Genomic DNA, 24816 nt, shown 5'->3' with positions numbered 1-24816 from the left:
AAGAAACTGTGAGAGCGAACGGCAGAGTAAATTAAAACCATGTCTTTAATAATCCAAAAGTAAAAGCTGATGGTACAAACAGCAAAGAAAGTTGCACACAAGCACCTGGGGTAGGCAAGCTTACGCGTTTCGGCTGTTAGGCCGTAATCATAGCATGAAGTAGCCTATACCAGGTGATGCTTATATACACACATAATTAATAAACATCACAGGTTAAAGGTTAAAACAACTCCCCTTGGTGAATTAACATTTAGTGTGCCAGAAACCGGTCTTAGAACAAGTGATATAAAATATTATATTAGTTACATGATTGAGAAATGAAATGGTCAATAATCAATGAATGAAAACATTGTAATGTAAATATAATAGGACATTATGCAAAGTAAAACAGGATGGTTCTAACGGCCCTATAAAGATAAATAATAAATTATGATAAAGGTACAGCTAGATGTATATGTATATAGGTTCCTAATAAGTGTGCACAAGATAGATAGTAAATGAGCAGTACACAAATATACTAATATCAGGGCTACAATATTGGCATTGGTGCCATAAGTTCTAATGGCATATGAATGTAAATATGTATGACACTATACTAGATGTATATTCAGCATAGTACCCCTATGGAGTGTAAGAACAAATCTAAGAGCATTTGGCATGTATAAAACTCTGCAAAAATTATAATTAAAGTTAAATATATATATAGGGGTATTCTCTAGTGATGCCATATGTCATAGAACCTAGCCCAAGATAAAGCTAAGGTATAGTTAACCCAAACATGTCTATAAATCCTTGTTAGGGATAGAGATGCCCTCTCTAGGCTATAACAACCAGGTCGGTAACTAAAGTGAATACCTATAGTATCTGATAAGTGTACTGCATTATGTACAAAATATCTCATACTGAGAGGAATATGTATATAACTGAGGAACATAGAAATAAGCGAAGGAGCAGAAATATTTGCTTTGGAAATATGCTCAATTCACTTAGTTAATTTCTACACACTAGAAATGGGATATTTATTCCCAATAATTAATAAGGTCGAATTCGGAGTTCAATCCATACGGAATTTTGGTCTCCAATTTAAAAATCCACAGCATCTCCCGCTTCCCCAAGATAGTATCCCTATCTCCTCCCCTTTTGGGATAAGGGACCATGTCAATGGGTTGCCAGGAGAAGCAGGACAATTCCTTATTGTGAACCACTGAAAAGTGGTGTACCAGTGGGGTAGATGCTTTGCCCACTCTAATGGTAGAGAGATGTTCTCTCACTCGAGATCTAACATCCCTTGTCGTAAGTCCAGTGTATTGTTTGCCACAGGCTGTGCACGTTATACAGTATATAACATAGGTAGAGGTGCAGTTGAGACAGAAGTTAATATAATATACTTTACCAGTTTTGGAAGATCTAAAGGTATCAGATACTATCAGGTACTCGTATGCCCCACATCTGGAGCTGCCGCACCTGTATGACCCTTTATGGGTAAGCCATGAACTGGTTTGTAGTGATGGCTTCTTAAGGACCGTGGGTGACAAAATGTTGCCCAGTGTCCGATTCCTGCGATAGGAACATCTAACCCCCTCTTGTACACAATCTATCAGTCTGTCATCCGCAACAAGCATCTTGAAATGATTTTTAACTATATTGCATACTTCTTCACATTGGGAGCTAAAGTCAGTGACAAAGGTAACACCCTTGTGTGTTTTCTCATTCTTTTGTTTGTCTTTGATTAAATCAGATCTATGTAATTTAGAAACATCATTGAAAGCTCTCTTAACTGTGTTACGTGGGTAACCCCTTTGTAACAAACGTTTATTAACTTCCTTCATCTGATACTGACAATCCTTTGTGTCTGTGCAATTCCATTTGACCCGAATCAATTGTCCCTTAGCTATCGCATAGGGTACGTGTTTAGGGTGGCAACTCCTTGCATGTAGCAATGAGTTGCCAGAAATGGGTTTTCTGTAGAGACTGGTGGCAATTTTACCATCAGGGCTACCTTTGAGTGTTATATCAAGAAAATTTATCTTGATCCTATCTGTCTCATGTGTGAACTTTAAACCAATACCATTTGTATTGATGTGTTTAATGAACAATTCCAAGTTTAGTTCACTACCACTCCAGATCATAATCACATCGTCAATGAAATGACGAAAAAAGGCTATCTCAGGCCTGTGAGGGTTCCCATCTCCAAAGATGTGGGACAGCTCCCACCAACCCATAAATAGGTTGGCATAGGAGGGGGCAAACTTGGCCCCCATAGCTGTCCCACATCTTTGGAGATAGAAAGTACCCTCAAATTCAAAAAAGTTATGTGTTAGAAGAAATAAGGCCACCCTTAGGATGTACCTTTGGAAGTCCTTAGAAAAATCAGACCATTCCTGAAGGAAGAATGAAATAGCTTCCATACCTTTGTCATGGGGAATGGACGTGTAAAGGGCCATGACGTCAACAGTCACCCAACTATGGAGAGCATTATTCCAAGCAAAATTATCTACCAAGTTCACCAAATGTTTGGTATCTCATAGGAAACTCGGTAGAGCCACCACAAATGGTTGCAATATCATGTCAAGCCACTGGGAAAGGTGCTCAAAAAGAGACTCAATCCCACTGACTATGGGGCGACCTCTTACGTTCTGAAGGGACTTGTGCACCTTCGGTAGATGATGGAAGACTGGGGTAACTGGACACTCTACATAGATATAGGTGGCTGTGTCAGAGTCTAAAAATCCCTGCTCCATTCCATCATCCACCAGGTGTTTTAGTTCCCTTTGGAACCTTCTAGTAGGATTACTAGAAAGCACAGTGTATGACTCAGGATCTTCCAATTGTCTCAGTGCCTCCTCTATGTAGTCATTTTTATTTAGAACAACCACAGAGCCTCCCTTGTCTGCATTACGCACGTCAATATCCTGATTGTTAGTCAGTTGTTCAAGGGCTGTTTTTTCGGTCTTACTCAAATTTTGTGGTGTATTCCTGGTGGTCATAGATAAGGCTCTTAGATCCCTTTCTATTCTTCCATAAAACCCTTCAATGATGTTCCCCCTGCTGTGAATGGGGTAAAACCTAGAAGGATTTTTAATACTTTTAGTGCGTGAGATTTTCTCCGCAGAAGCCATATTATTGCCTTCAATCATTAGATGGCTAAGAGAAATCAAATCACAAATTTCAGAGAAGGAAAGGTCAGTGTTGAAATTATTATTAACCCAATTCTTCATATCTGACTGCTCAGATGTCTCGTTGCTAGCACCAGAAAAGTGGCCTTTTAAAGTGATATTACGAATTAACCTATTCACATCAATAATTGTCTTGAATAGATTAAAATTAGTTGAGGGAACAAACCCTAGGCCAAGTCCAAGTACTCGCAACTGGGCATCAGAGAGGTCGGTGCTGGAAAGGTTAATCACACAATTTACTTGTACTTCATTTGTCTGTTCTCTCTCAACTGATAACCTTGTTTGGCAGGTTTCAGGTTCCCTCCCCTGTCCGGTTTGCTCTGGGGCAAGGAAAAAACCTGTTCAAGTTGGGAGTTGTCATTATCAGAATTAACATTAATTGCACTTCTCTCAGTGCCAGTACAAGTTATATTGCTATTGGAAGATGTATTGGGCTGGTGTATTACTTCAGGTGGAACAGTGGTACAGTATCTACTTCCAGTGTTTTTATGAATTACATTTGAGTATGTATTTTTAGATTTAACAGCAGCCTGCTGAGTTACTGGAGTATTTTTAAGGATACTCTTTACTCCAGTCGTAGATACTATTTCATCCCCACTGGTACCTGATCCATCATCACCTGACTCAGCTTCTGTATCTGAGAACCTGACCTGAGACTGTCTGCCACCGCCTCTCCTACTTCTGCATCCTCTGTTCCCTCCCCTGTTTCTATTCTGTTGTCGTCTAGTGTGAGATTGCTTAATTCTGTTCCATATATATACTGTGTTTGTGTTGTAGTCAGTTTGATCACGTATGTATTTGACATGTTTAATGTCAATAACCTGTTTTTTAATGCCAGTCATCACATTCCTCAATACTAGATCAAATTTACCATAATCTGCATCATTTTGTCTAGAGTTTCACTCAATTTGTAACAAACAAATTTCTTCTCTAACTAAGGCAAGCATTCTGGTTTTAAAATCACATAACAGGGACATTAATCTTAACGAGCAATCTGATAGGATATCATTCCAGGCCTCCATAAAGTCCTTATGATCAGTGTCAAAGGTAGGGAACTTATTCATCCTCAGACCTCTGGGAATAATCCTTAGCTCAATGTATTTGTTGATAGACCAAATGTCCCATTGCAATTTAATCTCTTTTATTTTTAGCTTTTTAATATCATCAAAGAGTTCACTGAGAGTGAAGAATAATTTGTCAGTAGAGAAGATTCGTGATAGATCAGAACCAGGATCAGTTTCAGTTTCTGAGGGCAGTAATGAATAATACTGCTGCACTGTTTGTCCATCTTGTATACCCTGCATAATGAAATCTCACCCCCTGGTGCTGCCTGTAGCACCTAATGAACAATAAACCAACAAGATGCAATGTGGGGAGAGAGATAGAATGACAGAATTAAATCCTCTGCTCAAGAGAACAATGTCTAAATATTTAGACTGTCCACCGGTGGAGGGGCAATTACCTCAGTTCAATTCACTCTGTAATGCTTGTACACTTAACCCAACAGATTGATAGGTGTCTCACCACCAAAAATAGAGTCTGTATAACTTACGGTTATGCCTTATAGGAAAGATTAGGTCCGTAGTTTATCCAATGGCTCCTGAGGTACTTTCCCGCAGAACCAGGCTGCGGTCATGGGACAGGTGGAAAGCGGAGAGACGCTGGACTCCCAATCGACCAGGCAAGGGGGCGTGTTGCATACACGCTGGCGTCCTATGCGTAGTTCAACCGGATCCTGCGCTTGTTGCTGGGGGCGTGTCACCCAAGTGTCATCACTGTGTCAACCAATGAGGATTCAGGAGGTTCCGTTGGCTCATCAACGATAGTCAAAAGAGTGAGGTAAATCCCGTAACCAACCGGGAGCTTAAAAACAGGTAGAGGACTTCTTAGGCAGGGTGCCGTTTCGCTCAAGCAGGCAATAATAACTTCACCATAAAAGAAACTGTGAGAGCGAACGGCAGAGTAAATTAAAACCATGTCTTTAATAATCCAAAAGTAAAAGCTGATGGTACAAACAGCAAAGAAAGTTGCACACAAGCACCTGGGGTAGGCAAGCTTACGCGTTTCGGCTGTTAGGCCGTAATCATAGCATGAAGTAGCCTATACCAGGTGATGCTTATATACACACACAATTAATAAACATCACAGGTTAAAGGTTAAAACAACTCCCCTTGGTGAATTAATATTTAGTGTGCCAGAAACTGGTCTTAGAACAAGTGATATAAAATATTATATTAGTTACATGATTGAGAAATGAAATGGTCAATAATCAATGAATGAAAACATTGTAATGTAAATATAATAGGACATTATGCAAAGTAAAACAGGATGGTTCTAACGGCCCTATAAAGATAAATAATAAATTATGATAAAGGTACAGCTAGATGTATATGTATATAGGTCCCTAATAAGTGTGCACAGGATAGATAGTAAATGAGCATATCCTGATCAGATCATTGAGGATGGTTATTTGAGGGCCAGAATCATTGAAAGAGACCTAATACCTAGAAAATCTAAGGAAGTTACTGAGCAGGGAGAGGACAACATAAAGTCTAATAATATGATGTTTAATACCCAGTATAACAGTAACCATAGAGCTATTAAGGAAGCTCTAAATAAATACGGAGTATTCTCAAGAAGGACCCAGTTCTGAATAAAATGATTGAGGATAGACCTAGGGTCGTTTTTAAAAGAGCTCCCACACTTAAAAATCATCTAGCCCCTAGTCAAATAGAAAAAACATGCCCTCAAACCCTATGACATGATGAAAAAGAAAAAAACATTGAGGAGGCAAGGTGGGCACATCTGTTGGGTTTTCTAGATGTAAAGTGAAAAATTTTAAGATGTGTAAATATATCACACACGGCAAAACTACATTTAAATCAGACTCTAAAAAATGTGTCCATCTAATCCAAAGTCGAATTACTGCATCCACATACGTGATATATTTACTAACTTGTAAATGTGGGGCAAAGTACATGGGGCATACCTGTAGGTGTTTAAGCCACAGATGGTCTGAGCAGAAATATGTAGGCAAACTTTCTATACCATAATGTGTCCCAACATTGTAATATACAACAAGGTGGTGATCTTAATTGCTCTAGCATCACTCCTATTCAACACATTTTATCTTCTCATAGATACAATAGATTCATGAGGCTACGCCAGAGGGAGACCTTCTGGATTTACAAGCTTCACACACTTCACCCTTATGGTTTAAATTTAAATATAGACCTAGCTGCATTTTAATCACCATAATATCACTATAGGTTATATTATAACATATTAGATTATTCATATCACTGATTTAAAATATTTTTTTTTTTCTTATATTACTTTTAGAGTAAGATTTACATCAAACAGACCACAATTTTGTAGCAGTTACATATATGTAGAGAAACTACACTCATACTGGAACATTTGTGTTCCATTCTTATTATATTTAGGTTTCTAATTATTTGCACCTCATACATTATTTATGTATATGGTATAATTTCATCACGTTATCTCTATGCACCTACGCCTAGATTTAGAGTTTTGTCGGTAACGACCCGCGTAGCTAACGCATGCTTTTTTTTCCCCGCACCTTTTAAATACCGCTGGTATTTAGAGTTCACAGAATGGCTGCGTTAGGCTCCAAAAAGGGAGCATAGAGCATAATTTACCGCCACTGCAACTCTCAATACCAGCGGTGCTTACGTACGTGGCCAGCTTCAAAAACGTGCTCGTGCACGATTCCCCCATAGAAAACAATGGGGCAGTTTGAGCTGAAAAAAACCTAACACCTGAAAAAAAGCAGCGTTAAGCTCCTAACGCAGCCCCATTGTTTCCTATGGGGAAACACTTCCTAAGTCTGCACCTAACACTCTAACATGTACCCCGAGTCTAAACACACCTAGCATTACACTTATTAACCCCTAATCTGCCGCCCCCGCTATCGCTGACACCTGCATATTTTTTTTAACCCCTAATCTGCCGCTCCGTACACCGCCGCAACCTACATTATACCTATGTACCCCTAATCTGCTGCCCCTAACACCGCCGACCCCTATATTATATTTATTAACCCTTAATCTGCCGCCCCCAACGTCGCCTCCACCTACCTACAATAATTAACCCCTAATCTGCCGACCGGACCTCACCGCTACTCTAATAAATGTATTAACCCCTAAAGCTAAGTCTAACCCTAACACTAACACCCCCCTAACTTAAATATAATTTAAATCTAACAAAATAAATTAACTCTTATTAAATAAATTATTCCTATTTAAAGCTAAATACTTACCTGTAAAATAAACCCTAATATAGCTACAATATAAATAATAATTATATTGTAGCTATTTTAGGATTAATATTTATTTTACAGGCAACTTTGTAATTATTTTAACAAGGTACAATAGCTATTAAATAGTTAATAACTATTTAATAGTTACCTAGTTAAAATAATTACAAAATTACCTGTAAAATGAATCCTAACCTAAGTTACAATTAAACCTAACACTACACTATCAATAAATAAATTAAATAAAATACCTACAATTACCTTCAATTAAACCTAACACTACAATATCAATAAATTAATTAAATACAATACCTACAAATAAATACAATTAAATAAACTAACTAAAGTACAAAAAATAAAAAAGAACTAAGTTACAAAAAATAAAAAAATATTTACAAACATTAGAAAAATATTAGAACAATTTTAAACTAATTACATCTACTCTAAGCCCCCTAATAAAATAACAAAGACCCCCAAAATAAAAAAATGCCCTACCCTATTCTAAAATTAAAATAGAAAAGCTCTTTTACCTTACCAGCCCTGAAAAGGGCCCTTTGCGGGGCATGCCCCAAAGAATTCAGCTCTTTTGCCTGTTAAAAAAAAAACATACAATACCCCCCCCCCAACATTACAACCCACCACCCACATACCCCTAATCTAACCCCAACCCCCCTTAAAATAAACCTAACACTAAGCCCCTGAAGATCTTCCTACCTTGTCTTCACCACACCGGGTTCACCGATCGGTCCAGAAGAGCCTCCGATGTCTTGATCCAAGCCCAAGCCGGAGGCTGAAGATGTCCATGATCCGGATGAAGTCTTCATCCAAGCGGGAGCTGAAGAGGTCCATGATCCGACTGAAGTCTTCATCCAAGCGGGAGATGAGGAGGTCCATGATCCGGCTGAAATCTTCTATCAAGCGGCATCTTCAATCTTCTTTCTTCCGGATCCATGTTCATCCCGCCGACGCGGAACATCCATCTTCACCGACGACTTCCCGACGAATGACGGTTCCTTTAAGGGACATCATCCAAGATGGCGTCCCTCGAATTCCGATTGGCAGATAGGATTCTATCAGCCAATCGGAATTAAGGTAGGAAAATTCTGATTGGCTGATGGAATCAGCCAATCAGATTCAAGTTCAATCCGATTGGCTGATCCAATCAGCCAATCAGATTGAGCTCGCATTCTATTGGCTGTTCCGATCAGCCAATAGAATGCGAGCTCAATCTGATTGGCTGATCGGATCAGCCAATCGGATTGAACTTGAATCTGATTGGCTGATTCCATCAGCCAATCAGAATTTTCCTACCTTAATTCCGATTGGCTGATAGAATCTTATCAGCCAATCGGAATTCGAGGGACGCCATCTTGGATGACGTCCCTTAAAGGAACCTTCATTCGTCGTCTAGTCGTCGGAAGAAGAGGATGGATCCGCGCCGGAGGTCTTCAAGATGGAGCCGGTCGTCATCGGATGGAAGAACATAGAAGATGCGGCTTGGATGAAGATGTTTGCCGGTCCGGATCGACTCTTCTGTCCGGATAGGATGAAGACTTCTGCCCGAAGATGGAATTCTTTAGCCGCCGCTTGGATCCAGACTTCAGCCGGAGGATGGAAGAACATAGAAGATGCGGCTTGGATGAAGATGTTTGCCGGTCCGGATCGACTCTTCTGTCCGGATAGGATGAAGACTTCTGCCCGAAGATGGAATTCTTTAGCCGCCGCTTGGATCCAGACTTCAGCCGGAGGATGGACGTCACTCTTCAGCCCCCGCTTGGGCTTGGATGAAGACTTCGGAGGCTCTTCTGGACCGATCGGGACCCGGTGTGGTGAAGACAAGGTAGGGAGATCTTCAGGGGCTTAGTGTTAGGTTTATTTAAGGGGGGTTTGGGTTAGATTAGGGGTATGTGGGTGGTGGGTTGTAATGTTGGGGGGGGTATTGTATGGTTTTTTTTACAGGCAAAAGAGCTGAATTCTTTGGGGCATGCCCCGCAAAGGGCCCTTTTCAGGGCTGGTAAGGTAAAAGAGCTTTTCTATTTTAATTTTAGAATAGGGTAGGGAATTTTTTTATTTTGGGGGGCTTTGTTATTTTATTAGGGGGCTTAGAGTAGGTGTAATTAGTTTAAAATTGTTGTAATATTTTTCTAATGTTTGTAAATATTTTTTTATTTTTTTGTACTTTAGTTAGTTTATTTAATTGTATTTATTTGTAGGTATTGTATTTAATTAATTTATTGATAGTGTAGTGTTAGGTTTAATTGTAGATAATTGTAGGTATTTTATTTAATTAATTAATTAATTAATTAATTGATAGTGTAGTGTTAGGTTTAATTGTAACTTAGGTTAGGATTTATTTTACAGGTAATTTTGTAATTATTTTAACTAGGTAGCCATTAAATAGTTATTAACTATTTAATAGCTATTGTACCTGGTTAAAATAATTACAAAGTTGCCTGTAAAATAAATATTAATCCTAAAATAGCTACAATATAATTATAATTTATATTGTAGCTATATTAGGGTTTATTTTACAGGTAAGTATTTAGCTTTAAATAGGAATAATTTATTTAATAAGAGTTAATTTATTTCGTTAGATTTAAATTATATTTAACTTAGGGGGGTGTTAGTGTTAGGGTTAGAATTAGCTTTAGGGGTTAAAAAATTTATTAGAGTAGCGGTGAGGTCCGGTCGGCAGATTAGGGGTTAATACTTGAAGTTAGGTGTCGGCGATGTTAGGGAGGGCAGATTAGGGGTTAATACTATTTATTATAGGGTTATTGAGGCGGGAGTGAGGCGGATTAGGGGTTAATACATTTATTATAGTGGCGGTGAGGTCCGGTCGGCAGATTAGGGGTTAATAATTGTAGGTAGGTGGAGGCGACGTTGGGGGCGGCAGATTAGGGGATAATAAATATAATATAGGGGTCGGCGGTGTTAGGGGCAGCAGATTAGGGGTACATAGGAATAATGTAGGTTGCGGTCGGCAGATTAGGGGTTAAAAAATTTTAATAGAGTGGCGGCAATGTGGGGGGACCTCGGTTTAGGGGTAAATAGGTAGTTTATGGGTGTTAGTATACTTTAGAGCACAGTAGTTAAGAGCTTTATGAACCGGCGTTAGCCCAGAAAGCTCTTAACTCCTGACTTTTTGCTGCGGCTGGAGTTTTGTCGTTAGATTTCTAACGCTCACTTCAGCCACGACTCTAAATACCGGCGTTAGAAAGATCCCATTGAAAAGATAGGATACGCAAATGGCGTAGGGGGATCTGCGGTATGGAAAAGTCCCGGCTGGAAAGTGAGCGTTAGACCCTTACCTACACGACTCTAAATACCAGCGGTAGCCCAAAACCAGCGTTAGGAGCCTCTAACGCTGGTTTTGACGGCTAACGCCAAACTCTAAATCTAGGCCATAGGCTTTTTCACACTATACCCATTTAGGATATATAATTATGTAATTCTAATTAACACGTTAATATAATTAAATGAATTGAATGTCTTGTTATTGCATTATATTTAAATTATGTTGTGTCACTAGAAATAAATTAGATGGCTTACGAGTGTTTGTCTGACAGGCTCGGAAAACACTGTGATATCGTTTTTGAGTAAATAACTGCATTTAGTGTTTCGCTGGAGATTCTATTTCATATATATAGTATCTTATTGTATATTTAGATTGTTACAATGCTGTATGGTAATATTTTTACTTGCAGTGTTTGTTAAAAATGCTAAAATGTTTGCATGTTTTTTTATTTATTGTTATCCTTTGATAAGACATATAGGCGTTTTTTACCTGCATGATGTCACAAGGGGTGTATCATGTTTTTTACCTGTGATTTTTTTTATTAGAGCAGAATGATTTAAATAGGTAGCGAATACTTGTATCATTACAGTCTGAGGAAACGGCGTTGATCCAGAGAAATGCATCACTGTATAAATGACACTTGATTTTTTTGTTGATTTTTTTTTGTAATTTTTAAAACAATTTATTGAAAAGTTTCAGTATTACAACATTTTAAACTTCAAAACACATGGACTATGGGCAATAAAATTTGTATAACAGTGAAGAAAGGGACTGTTTACTCCAATAGTTAATTTCTATATGGAATGTTCATTGCAGGTTTCAGTCCATGTTAAAAATAGTACAAACATTTTACCTTGGAGGCATTTGTTTCTTCTTTCAGGTAAATGCTGTATCTGAAAGTCCTCTGTTTTCAGGAAGAGCAATACAATTTTTGAACGAAAACAAGTAAATAAAAAAAAAAGGGTTGGGGGAATTGTGAGGGATCTTTTAAGGGGGAGGGGGAAATGTGAAACGGGATAGTGAGGATATCAGGTATCATACAGGGTACATTCAAAAGGATAGGATGTGAATCGTCTGATTTGAAGAGCAGTTTAGCTATAATTAGTTATTCAGTCAAAATGGGAGAGTGTATCGTTCCCAAAGATCCATCATGGACTGGTGTAAATCCAGTTTGTCAATTTTAATGAAATGAAAACGTTCCAATGTAAGGAGTTCTGTCGTTTGTTAGTACCAGTCTTTTAGAGTTGGGGTTTTAGTGGATTTCCAGTGTTTAGGAATGATTTTTTTGCACTGTTTATCATCAGTAACAGAAGGCAACTTGCAGTTTTGTTTTGCATTTTGGGAAGAGCTTGGAACATAAGAACAGAGATCTGTTTCAATTATTTCTGAAATAGCTGCAAATACTTTTTCCCAGAAGTTAATAATTGCAGGGCAAGTCCACCAAATGTGGATCATTAAGCACCTGAGACTGCATCCTCTCCAACAAAGGTCTGTGATTTGAGGGTTAGTTTTATGTAGTTTGGAGGGGGTAAGGTACCATCTACTAGCAAACTTAAAAAGCATTTCCTGAGTATTAGCGGACGAGGAAGCCATGATAGCTGTTTGGAAAGTAGTCTGTTGGCTATCTTTGCGTGTGATAAGGGAATCTCAGGATGTTCCCTGAGAGGAAGGAGTGGCAAATAGGGTGTGGAAATATTATTGGAGGTGGAGATAGTTTTATCCCAGTCTCTTACACCTAGATTACGAGTTCTGTGTTAGCCTTAAAAAGCAGCGTTAAGGGGTCCTAACATTGCTTTTTATCTAACGCTGGTATTACGAGTCAGGCAGGAAAGGGTCTACCGCTAACTTTCTTTCCGCGACTCGAGGCTACCACAAATCCCCTTACGTCAATTGCGTATCCTATCTTTTCTATGGGATTTGCCTAACCCTGGTATTACAAGTCTTGGAAGAAGTAAGCGGTAGACCCTCTACCGACAAGACTCCAACCACAAAAAAAGTCAGTAGTTAAGAGCTTTATGGGCTAATGCCGGAACATAAAGCTCTTAACTACAGTGCTACAAACTACACTAACACCCATAAACTACCTATGAACCCCTAAACCGAGGCCCACCCACATCGCAAACCCTATAATAGATTTAAATAAATAAATTTAAATAAATTTTTAACCCCTAATCTTCCGACCGGACATCGCCGCCACCTACATTATCCCTATGAACCCCTAATCTGCTGCCCGTAACATTGCCGACACCTATATTATATTTATTAACCCCTAATCTGCCGCCCCCAACCTCGCCGCCACCTGCCTACACTTATTAACCCCTAATCTGCTGACCGGACATCGCCGCCACTATAATAAATGTATTAACACCTAAACCGCCGCTCTCCCGCCTTGCAAACACTATAATAAATTGTATTAACCCCTAATCTGCCCTCCCTAACATCACTGCCACCTACCTTCAATTATTAACCCCTAATCTCCCACCCCCAATGTCGCCGATACTATAATAAAGTTATTAACCCCTAAACCTAAGTCTAACCCTAAACCTAACACCCTCTAAATTAAATATAATTTAAATTAAACAAAATAAATTTACTATAATGAAAAAAATTATTCCTATTTAAAACTAAATACTTGCCTATAAAATAAACCCTAATATAGCTACAATATAACTAATAATTACATTGTAGCTATTTTAGGATTTATATTTATTTTACAGGTAACTTTGTATTTATTTTAACTAGGTACAATAGCTATTAAATAGTTAATAACTATTTAATAGCTACCTAGTTAAAATAATTATAAAATTACCTGTAAAATAAATCCTAACCTAAGTTACAATTACACCTAACACTACACTATCAATAAATTAATTAAATAAATTAACTACAATTATCTAAACTAAAATACAATTAAATAAACTAAACTATAATACAAAAAAAACCCCACTAAATTACAGAAATTACCCCTACTCTAAAAGTGTCCATCCAAGCGGCATCTTCTATCTTCATCCATCCAGAGCGGAGCGGCAGCATCCTGAAGACCTCCAACGCGGAACATCCATCCTGGCCGACGACTGAACGACGAATGACGGTTCCTTTAAATGACGTCATTCAAGATGGCGTCCCTCGAATTCTGATTGGCTGATAGGATTCTATCAGCCAATCGGAATTAGGGTAGGAAAAATCTGATTGGCTGATTCAATCAGCCAATCGGATTGACCTCACATTCTATTGGCTGATTGGAACAGCCAATAGAATGCGAGGTCAATCCGATTGGCTGATTGGATCAGACAATCGGATTGAACTTCAATCTGATTGGCTGATTGAATCAGCCAATCAGATTTTTCCTAGATTAATTCCGATTGGCTGATAGAATCCTATCAGCCAATCGGAATTCGAGGGACGCCATCTTGGATGACGTCATTTAAAGGAACCATCATTCGACGTTCAGTCATCGGCCAGGATGGATGTTCCGCGTCGGAGGTCTTCAGGATGCTGCCGCTCCGCTCCGGATGGATAAAGATAGAAGATGCCGCTTGGATGAACACTTCAATCGGATGGAAGACCTCTTCTGCCCCGCTTAGCTGAAGACTTCAACCGGATGGAGGACCTCTTCTGCCCCGCTTGGATGAAGAATTCGGCTCGGCTGAGTGAAGACGACTCAAGGTAGGGAGATCTTCAGGGGGTTAGTGTTAGGTTTTTTAAAGGGGGGTTTGGGTGGGTTTTAGAGTAGGGGTATGTGGGTGGTGGGTTGTAATGTTTGGGGGGTTTGTATTTTTATTTACAGGTAAAAGAGCTGATTACTTTGGGGCAATGCCCCCAAAAAAGCCCTTTTAAGGGCTGGTAAAAGAGCTGATTACTTTGTAATTTAGGATAGGGTAGGGCATTTTATTATTTTGGGGGCCTTTTTTTTTTTATTAGGGGGCTTAGATTAGGTGTAATTAGCTTAAACTTCTTGTAATTTTTTTTATTTTCTGTAATTAAGTGGTTTTTTTTTGTATTATAGTTTAGTTTATTTAATTGTATTTTAGTTTAGATAATTGTAGTTAATTTATGTAATTAATTTATTGATAGTGTAGTGTTAGGTGTAATTGTAACTTAGGTTAGGATTTATTTTACAGGTAATTTTGTAATTATTTTAACAAGGTAGCTTGTTTGCGAGGCGGGAGTGTGGCGGTTTAGGTGTTAATACATTTATTATAGTGGCGGCGATGTCCGGTCGGCAGATTAGGGGTTAATAAGTGTAGGTAGGTTGCGGCGACGTTGGGGGGGACAGATTGGGGGTTAATAAATATAATATAGGTGTCGGCGATGTTAGGGACAGCAGATTAGGGGTTCATAGCTATAATGTAGGTTGCAGCGGTGTCCGGAGCGGCAGATTAGGGGTTAATAGTATAATGCAGGTGTCAGCGATAGCGGGGGCAGCAGATTAGGGGTTAATAAGTGTAAGGTTAGGGGTGTTTAGACTCAGGGTTCATGTTAGGGTGTTAGGTGTAGACTTAGAAAGTGTTTCCCCATAGGAAACAATGGGGCTGCGTTAGGGACAGACATGTAGCAGGTTTAGTCTTGAAAAGTCACCAGGTGCATTTCAAGTTCTGATAATTAAAAATTGCTCAATTTTCAGAGCTAAATTACATGAAAAGTGGACAAAAGCAATAATGAAAATATATCGCAAAGTACTTTCATTGTGCATAAATAAACATTTTATTTAGAAATTTCAAGTCATTTACTTTCTCTTTAACATTGAAAATTGTGGGCTTTCTAAATTGGAAATTACTATAAAATTATAGGCTAATAAGCTTGTAAAATCTAGAGAAAACACTATCACCTAGATTACGAGTTTTGTGTTAACTGGGGTGCGGTGGAAACGAGCAGTTTTGGCTCACCGCTCACTTGCAGACAACGCTGGTATTACGGGTTTTTACAACCCAGACAACAAGTGAGCATTGCTTATGTTAGCTGTGAGCTGGTGTAACGTGCTAGTGCACGATTCCCCATAGGAATCAATGGGGAGAGCCGGCTGAAAAAAGTCTAACACCTGCAAAAAAGCAACGTAAAACTCCTTAACGCAGCTCCATTGATTCCTATGGGGAAATACATTTTATGTCTACACCTAACACTCTAACATGAACCCCGAGTCTAAACACCCCTAATCTTACACTTATTAACCCCCTAATCTGCCGCCCCCAACATCGCTGCCACCTAAATTATACTTATTAACCCCTAATCTGCCGACCCCAATGTCGCTGCCACCTAAATTATATTTATTAACCCCTAATCTGCCGACCCCAATGTCGCCGCAACCTACCTACACTTTTTAACCCCTAATCTGCCGCCCCCAACGTTGCCGCCACTATAATAAACATATTAACCCCTAAACCACTGCACTCCCGCCTCGCAAACATTAGTTAAATATTATTAACCCCTAATCTGCCGGCCTTAACATCGCCGACACCTACCTACATTTATTAACCCCTAATCTGCCGCCCCCAACGTCGCTGCCACTATATTAAAGTTACTAACCCCTAAACCTAAAACTAACCCTAAACCTAACACCCCTTAATTTAAAAATAATTACAATAGCTCTAAATAAATATTACTATCATTAACTAAATTATTCCTATTTAAAACTAAATACTTGCCTATAAAATAAACCCTAATAGTTACATTGTAGCTAGCTTAGGGTTTATTTTTATTTTACAGGCAAGTTTGTATTTATTTTAACTAGGTACAATAGTTATTAAATAGTTATTAACTATTTAAAAACTACCTAGATAAAATAAATACAAAAGTACCTGTAAAATAAAACCTAACCTGTTACAATTACACCTAACACTACACTATAATTAAATTATTTCCATAAATTAAATACAATTAAATACAATTAAATACAATTATCTAAAGTACAAAAAACAAAACACTAAATTACAGAAAATAATAAACAAATTACAAGATTTTTAAACTAATTACACCTAATCTAATCCCCCTAACAAAATAAAAAAGCCCCCCAAAATAAAAAAGCCCTACCCTACACTAAATTACAAATAGCCCTTAAAAGGGCCTTTTGCGGGGCATTGCCCCAAAGTAATCAGCTCTTTTACCTGTAAAAAAAAATTACTAATCCCCCCAACATTAAAACCCACCACCCACACAACCAACCCTACTCTAAAACCCACCCAATCCCCCCTTAATAAAACCTAAAACTAACCCCTTGAAGATCACCTTACCGGGAGAAGTCTTCATCCAACCGGGCCAAAGTCCTCAACGAAGCCGGGAGAAGTCTTCATCCAAGCCGGGCGAAGTTGTCCCCCAGATGGGCAGAAGTCTTCATCCAGATGGCATCTTCTATCTTCATCCATCCGGCGCGGAGCGGGCCCATCTTCAAGACATCCGACGCGGAGCATCCTCTTCATCTGACAGTTGTTCTGGAAAGAAGGTTCCTTTAAATGATGTCATCCAAGATGGCGTCCCTGCAATTCTGATTGGCTGATCAGCCAATCGGAATTAAGGTAGATAAAATCCTATTGGCTGATGCAATCAGCCAATAGGCTTGAAGTTCAATCCTATTGGCTGATGCAATCAGCCAATATGATTGAGCTGGCATTCTATTTGCTGTTCTCCCGGCTATGTTGAGGACTTTGGCCCGGTTGGATGAAGACTTCTCCCGGTAAGGTGATCTTCAAGGGGTTAGTGTTAGGTTTTTTAAGGGGGTATTGGGTGGGTTTTAGAGTAGGGTTGGTTGTGTGGGTGGTGGGTTTTAATGTTGGGGGGGATTTGTAATTTTTTTTTACAGGTAAAAGAGCTGATTACTTTGGGCAATGCCACGCAAAAGGCCCTTTTAAGGGCTATTTGTAATTTAGTGTAGGGTAGGGCTTTTTTTTGGGGGGGGGGGCTTTTTTATTTTGTTAGTGGGATTAGATTAGGTGTAATTAGTTTAAAAATCTTGTAATTTGTTTATTATTTTCTGTAATTTGGTGGGGGTTTTTTGTTCTTTAGCTAATTTTATTTAATTGGATTAAATGTAGGTAACTCATTTAATTATAGTGTAGTGTTAGGTGTTATTGTAACTTAGGTTAGGTTTAATTTCTCCAACATTGGTGTGTCCGGTCCACGGCGTCATCCTTACTTGTGGGATATTCTCTTCCCCAACAGGAAATGGCAAAGAGTCCCAGCAAAGCTGGTCACATGATCCCTCCTAGGCTCCGCCCACCCCAGTCATTCTCTTTGCCGTTGCACAGGCAACATCTCCACGGAGATGGTTAAGAGTTTTTTGGTGTTTAAATGTAGTTTTATTCTTCTATCAAGTGTTTGTTATTTTAAAATAGTGCTGGTATGTACTATTTACTCTGAAACAGAAAAGGATGAAGATTTCTGTTTGTAAGAGGAAGATGATTTTAGCAGACAGTAACTAAAATCGATTGCTGTTTCCACACAGGACTGTTGAGATGAAGTAACTTCAGTTGGGGGAAACAGTTAGCAGTCTTTTCTGCTTAAGGTATGACTAGCCATATTTCTAACAAGACCATGTAATGCTGGAAGGCTGTCATTTCCCCTCATGGGGACCGGTAAGCCATTTTCTTAGTTAAACATAAAAGAATAAAGGGCTTCAAAAAGGGCTTAAAAACTGGTAGACATTTTTCTGGGCTAAAACAATTGCTTTACTAGGCATATTATGCAGATTCTAACTAATTATTGGTATTATAATCTTGGGGAACGTTTAGAAAAACGGCAGGCACTGTGTTGGACACCTTTTTCAGATGGGGGCCTTTCTAGTTATAGACAGAGCCTCATTCTGGGACTGTATAGGGGTTAAATGTAAAAACGGCTCCGGTTCCGTTAATTTAAGGGTTAAAGCTCTGAAATTTGGTGTGCAATACTTTTAATGCTTTAAGACACTGTGGTGAAATTTTGGTGAATTTTGAACAATTCCTTCATACTTTTTCACATATTCAGTAATAAAGTGTTTTCAGTTTGAAATTTAAAGTGACAGTAACGGTTTTATTTTAAAACGTTTTTTGTGCTTTGTTGACAAGTTTAAGCCTGTTTAACATGTCTGTACCATCAGATAAGCTATGTTCTATATGTATGAAAGCCAATGTGTCTCCCCATTTAAATTTATGTGATAATTGTGCCATAGTGTCCAAACAAAGTAAGGACAGTATTGCAACAGATAATGATATTGCCCAAGATGATTCCTCAAATGAGGGGAGTAAACATGATACTACATCATCCCCTACTGTGTCTACACCAGTTATGCCCACACAGGAGGCCCCTAGTACATCTAGTGTGCCAATACTTATTACCATGCAACAATTAACGGCTGTAATGGATAACTCCATAGCAAATCTTTTATCCAAAATGCCTACTTATCAGAGAAAGCGCGATTGCTCTGTTTTAAACACTGAAGAGCAAGAGGACGCTGATGATAACTGTTCTGACATACCCTCACACCAATCTCAAGGGGCCATGAGGGAGGTTTTGTCTGATGGAGAAATTTCAGATTCAGGAAAAATTTCTCATCAAGCTGAACCTGATGTTGTGACATTTAAATTTAAATTAGAACATCTCCGTGCACTGCTTAAGGAGGTGTTATCTACTCTGGATGATTGTGACAATTTGGTCATTCCAGAGAAATTATGTAAGATGGACAAGTTCCTAGAGGTTCCGGTGCCCCCCGACGCTTTTCCTATACCCAAGCGGGTGGCGGACATAGTAAATAAAGAGTGGGAAAGGCCCGGCATACCTTTTGTCCCCCCCCCCTATATTTAAGAAATTATTTCCTATAGTCGACCCCAGAAAGGACTTATGGCAGACAGTCCCCAAGGTCGAGGGGGCGGTTTCTACTCTAAACAAACGCACTACTATTCCTATCGAAGATAGTTGTGCTTTCAAAGATCCTATGGATAAGAAATTAGAGGGTTTGCTTAAAAAGATTTTTGTACAGCAAGGTTACCTTCTACAACCAATTTCATGCATTGTTCCTGTCACTACGGCAGCGTGTTTCTGGTTCGAGGAACTAGAAAAATCGCTCAGTAAAGAATCTTCGTATGAGGAGGTTATGGACAGAGTTCAAGCACTTAAATTGGCTAACTCTTTTGTTTTAGATGCCGCTTTGCAATTAGCTAGATTAGCGGCGAAAAATTCAGGGTTTGCTGTCGTGGCGCGCAGAGTGCTTTGGCTAAAGTCTTGGTCAGCGGATGTGTCTTCCAAGACAAAATTGCTTAACATTCCTTTCAAAGGTAAAACATTATTTGGACCTGATTTGAAAGAGATTATTTCAGACATCACTGGGGGAAAGGGCCATGCCCTCCCACAGGATAGGTCTTTTAAGGCTAATAATAAGCCTAATTTTCGTCCCTTTCGCAGAAACGGACCAGTCTCTAATTCTGTATCCTCTAAGCAAGAGGGTAATACTTCACAACCCAAACCAGCCTGGAAACCAATGCAAGGCTGGAACAAGGGTAAGCAGGCCAAGAAGCCTACCACTGCTACCAAAACAGCATGAAGGGATAGCCCCCGATCCGGGACCGGATCTAGTGGGGGGCAGACTTTCTCTCTTTGCTCAGGCTTGGGCAAGAGATGTTCAGGATCCTTGGGCACTAGAAATAGTTTCTCAAGGTTATCTCCTGGAATTCAAGGAACTACCCCCAAGGGGAAGGTTCCACAGGTCTCAATTATCTTCAAACCAAATAAAGAGACAGGCATTCTTACATTGTGTAGAAGACCTGTTAAAGATGGGAGTGATACATCCAGTTCCAATAAGAGAACAAGGAATGGGATTTTATTCCAATCTGTTCATAGTTCCCAAAAAAGAGGGAACATTCAGACCAATTTTGGATCTAAAGATCCTAAACAAATTTCTCAGGGTACCATCGTTCAAAATGGAAACTATTCGAACGATCCTACCTACTATCCAGGAAAATCAATTTATGACTACCGTGGATTTAAAGGATGCGTACCTACATATTCCTATCCACAAGGAACATCATCAGTTCCTAAGGTTCGCTTTTCTGGACAAGCATTACCAGTTTGTGGCACTTCCATTTGGATTAGCCACTGCTCCAAGGATTTTCACAAAGGTACTAGGGTCCCTTCTAGCGGTTCTAAGACCAAGGGGCATTGCAGTAGTACCTTACTTGGACGACATCCTGATTCAAGCTTCGTCCCTGTCAAAAGCAAAGGCTCATACGGACATCGTCCTAGCCTTTCTCAGATCTCACGGATGGAAGGTGAACAAAGAAAAAAGTTCTCTGTCCCCGTCAACAAGAGTTCCCTTCTTGGGAACAATAATAGATTCCTTAGAAATGAGGATTTTTCTGACAGAGGTCAGAAAATCAAAACTTCTAAGCTCTTGTCAAGTACTTCATTCTGTTCCTTGTCCTTCCATAGCGCAGTGCATGGAAGTAATAGGATTGATGGTTGCAACAATGGACATAGTTCCTTTTGCACGAATTCATCTAAGACCATTACAACTGTGCATGCTCAGACAGTGGAATGGGGATTATACAGACTTGTCTCCGACGATTCAAGTAGATCAAAAGACCAGAGATTCACTCCGTTGGTGGCTGACCCTGGACAATCTGTCACAGGGAATGAGCTTCCGCAGACCAGAGTGGGTCATTGTCACGACCGACGCCAGCCTAGTGGGCTGGGGCGCGGTCTGGGAATCCCTGAAAGCTCAGGGTCTATGGTCTCGGGAAGAGTCTCTTCTCCCGATAAACATTCTGGAACTGAAAGCGATATTCAATGCTCTCAGAGCTTGGCCTCAACTAGCAAAGGCCAAATTCATAAGGTTTCAGTCAGACAACATGACGACCGTTGCATATATCAATCATCAGGGGGGAACAAGGACTTCCCTGGCGATGAAAGAAGTGACCAAGATAATTCAATGGGCGGAGGATCACTCCTGCCACTTGTCTGCGATCCACATCCCAGGAGTGGAAAATTGGGAAGCGGATTTTCTGAGTCGTCAGACATTCCATCCGGGGGAGTGGGAACTCCATCCGGAAATCTTTGCCCAAATAACTCAATTATGGGGCATTCCAGACATGGATCTGATGGCGTCTCGTCAGAACTTCAAGGTTCCTTGCTACGGGTCCAGATCCAGGGATCCCAAGGCGACCCTAGTAGATGCACTAGTAGCACCTTGGACCTTCAACCTAGCTTATGTATTCCCACCGTTTCCTCTCATCCCCAGGCTGGTAGCCAGGATCAATCAGGAGAGGGCCTCGGTGATCTTGATAGCTCCTGCGTGGCCACGCAGGACTTGGTATGCAGACCTGGTGAATATGTCATCGGCTCCACCATGGAAGCTACCTTTGAGACAGGACCTTCTTGTTCAGGGTCCATTCGAACATCCGAATCTGGTTTCCCTCCAACTGATGGCTTGGAGATTGAACGCTTGATTTTATCAAAGCATGGGTTTTCAGATTCTGTAATAGATACTCTGATTCAGGCTAGAAAGCCTGTAACTAGAAAAATTTACCATAAAATATGGAAAAAATATATCTGTTGGTGTGAATCTAAAGGATTCCCATGGAACAAGATAAAAATTCCTAAGATTCTATCCTTTCTACAAGAAGGTTTGGAGAAAGGATTATCTGCAAGTTCTCTGAAGGGACAGATCTCTGCTTTATCTGTTTTACTTCACAAAAGACTGGCAGCTGTGCCAGATGTTCAAGCATTTGTTCAGGCTCTGGTTAGGATCAAGCCTGTTTACAGACCTTTGACTCCTCCCTGGAGTCTAAATCTAGTTCTTTCAGTTCTTCAAGGGGTTCCGTTTGAACCCTTAGATTTCGTAGATATTAAGTTATTATCTTGGAAAGTTTTGTTTTTGGTTGTAATTTCTTCTGCTAGAAGAGTTTCAGAGTTATCTGCTCTGCAGTGTTCTCCGCCCTATCTGGTGTTCCATGCAGATAAGGTGGTTTTGCGTACTAAGCCTGGTTTTCTTCCGAAAGTTGTTTCCAACAAAAATATTATCCAGGAGATAGTTGTACCTTCTTTGTGTCCGAATCCAGTTTCAAAGAAGGAACGTTTGTTACACAATTTGGACGTAGTCCGTGCTCTAAAATTCTATTTAGAGGCTACTAAAGATTTCAGACAAACATCTTCCTTGTTTGTTGTTTATTCTGGTAAAAGGAGAGGTCAAAAAGCAACTTCTACCTCTCTTTCCTTTTGGCTTAAAAGCATTATCCGATTGGCTTATGAGACTGCCGGACGGCAGCCTCCTGAAAGAATCACAGCTCACTCCACTAGGGCTGTGGCTTCCACATGGGCCTTCAAGAACGAGGCTTCTGTTGACCAGATATGTAAGGCAGCGACTTGGTCTTCACTGCACACTTTTGCCAAATTTTACAAATTTGATACTTTTGCTTCTTCGGAGGCTATTTTTGGGAGAAAGGTTTTGCAAGCCGTGGTGCCTTCCATTTAGGTGACCTGATTTGCTCCCTCCCTTCATCCGTGTCCTAAAGCTTTGGTATTGGTTCCCACAAGTAAGGATGACGCCGTGGACCGGACACACCAATGTTGGAGAAAACAGAATTTATGCTTACCTGATAAATTACTTTCTCCAACGGTGTGTCCGGTCCACGGCCCGCCCTGGTTTTTTAATCAGGTCTGATGAATTATTTTCTCTAACTACAGTCACCACGGTATCATATGGTTTCTCCTATATATATTTCCTCCTGTCCGTCGGTCGAATGACTGGGGTGGGAGGAGCCTAGGAGGGATCATGTGACCAGCTTTGCTGGGACTCTTTGCCATTTCCTGTTGGGGAAGAGAATATCCCACAAGTAAGGATGACGCCGTGGACCGGACACACCGTTGGAGAAAGTAATTTATCAGGTAAGCATAAATTCTGTTTTTACAGGTACTTTTGTATTTATTTTACCTATGTAGTTATTAAATAGTTAATAACTATTTAATAACTATTGTACCTAGTTAAAATAAATACAAACTTGCCTGTAAAATAAAAATAAACCATAAGCTAGATACAATGTAACTATTAGTTATATTGTAGCTATCTTAGGGTTTATTTTATAGGCAAGTATTTAGTTTTAAATAGGAATAATTTAGTTAACTATAGTAATTTGTATTTTGATTTATTTAAATTATATTTAAGTTAGGGGATGTTAGGGTTAGGGTTAGACTTAGATTTAAGGGTTAATAACTTTAGTATAGTGGCGACGTTGGGGGCAGCAGATTAGGGGTTAATAAATGTAGGTAGGTGTTGGCGATGTTAGGGACGGCAGATTAGGGGTTAATAATTTTTAACTAAAGTTTGTGAAGCGGGAGTGCGGCGGTTTAGGGGTTAACATTTATTTTTTTTAGTGTTTGCGATGCGGGAGGGCCTCGATTTAGGGGTTAATAGGTAGTTTATGGGTGTTAGTGTACTTTTTTGCACTTTAGTTAAGAGTTTTATGCTATGGGGCTATAGAGTAAAACTCTTAACTACTGACTTTAAAATGCGGTACCAGTCTTGACAGGAGAGGGTCTACCGCTCACTTTTTGGCAGACTCTTAATACCGGCGCTATGCAAATCCTATTGAAAAAAGAGAATACGCAATTTACATAAGTGTATTTGCGGTATTTCCAAGTCTGGCCAAAAAATTGAGCGGTGAGCCTGTACCTTCAAGACTCGTAATACCAGCGGGCGTTATAAAGCGGCGTTAGGACCTCGTAACGCTGCTTTTTTAACCTAACGCACAACTCGTAATCTAGCCGTATGTTACTAGGTGGTTGTTCACTAAGAATTTTTTGCGTCTCTTAATTTTGTTTTATATTGTTTTTTTGTATATCTTACAATTTTTATCTCTCATTTGTTTAGCTGCCCCTTATTTCTTTTGTGGAGTATAGAACATGTGTTGTTGTCTAAGCCTTAAAAGAAGGGAGAATATTCCCTTTGTTAATCTTTTCATACATTTAGTTTTTGATAATTAATTTACTAAAATGTATCTGTTTCATGATTTACGCGCATCAAGAGTTTATGGTATTTTAAAGGGACACTAAACACATATTTTACATGCATCAAGAGTTTATGGCATCTTAAAGGGACACTAAAC

This window comes from Bombina bombina, chromosome 3 (genome assembly GCF_027579735.1).
Source record: "Bombina bombina isolate aBomBom1 chromosome 3, aBomBom1.pri, whole genome shotgun sequence".
NCBI classification, from domain to species: domain Eukaryota; kingdom Metazoa; phylum Chordata; class Amphibia; order Anura; family Bombinatoridae; genus Bombina; species Bombina bombina.
Note: the sequence above shows the minus strand (reverse complement) of the source record.